This window comes from Aptenodytes forsteri, unplaced genomic scaffold, assembly GCF_000699145.1.
Source record: "Aptenodytes forsteri isolate BGI_AS27 unplaced genomic scaffold, ASM69914v1 Scaffold459, whole genome shotgun sequence".
Classification (NCBI taxonomy): domain Eukaryota; kingdom Metazoa; phylum Chordata; class Aves; order Sphenisciformes; family Spheniscidae; genus Aptenodytes; species Aptenodytes forsteri.
The window spans coordinates 441,991-442,865 of NW_008794121.1; positions in this window are offsets into that span (position 1 = coordinate 441,991).

Consider the following 875-nt stretch of genomic DNA (forward strand, 5'->3'; position numbering starts at 1 on the left):
TGGCTGCTCCCAGCCTGATGTCCCCAGGTCCCGGTGCTCGGCCAGCAGCACAGACGGACCCCAGAGCCTCCACGCGATGCTCTGGTCCCCCAAACCACTCACACGTGCCCTGGAGGAGGCTGTGTCATGCTGTTCCTGGAAGAGATGTCCCCGTTTAGCAGGGATAAGGGCAGCAGAGCCTGACCCCGGGGTCCTCCTCTCCCCACTGAAGCACGCCCCGCTGGGGCTGGGGTGCAGAGCAAACCCCGGGGGTGCCCAGCCCGTCCCTTGGCTGTCCCCGCACCTTGTGGAGGGGTGCAGCAGGCCAGCTGGGGCTCCGTCCCTCTGCACGGGCTTGTGCTGACATCCAGCGCCGGTTCCTGCAATTACAGACCGGTGGAGCCCACGGAGGCTCAGCCATCGCCGACCCGACCGGGTCCTGTCCCTCCTGGTCCCTGCCGTGTCTGTGGGTGATAACCGCTGCTCCTCACCCCCCAGCCCAAATAAACCCCTCCATCTCCACGTCCTTCTGCTGCTTTCTCATTTAACAACCGGTCTGAAGGCTTCAGAGGCATGGTTAAGCCTCTCCCTGGAAAGCACCGTCCGTTGCGCTGTCGGCACAGCACAGGGTGTAATTCAGAGCTAGTTCTGGTGAGCTGGCAGGAGGAGGGCGGCCCCGATGTGAAGCAGGGGGGCTCTCCAGCCTTGGCAAGGAGAAAAAAAAAAAACCAAACAAAACAAAAAACCAATTCACATGCAGACCCCCCCGGGATGAAGCCTGCAGCCATCACTGAAGGGTTGCGGGAACCTTCCTGGACACGCTGCTGTGCCCCCAGGAACCATCTTATATCAACCTTGACGGTGCTTTAAACTTAAAATATTAAAGCCAAGCCAAG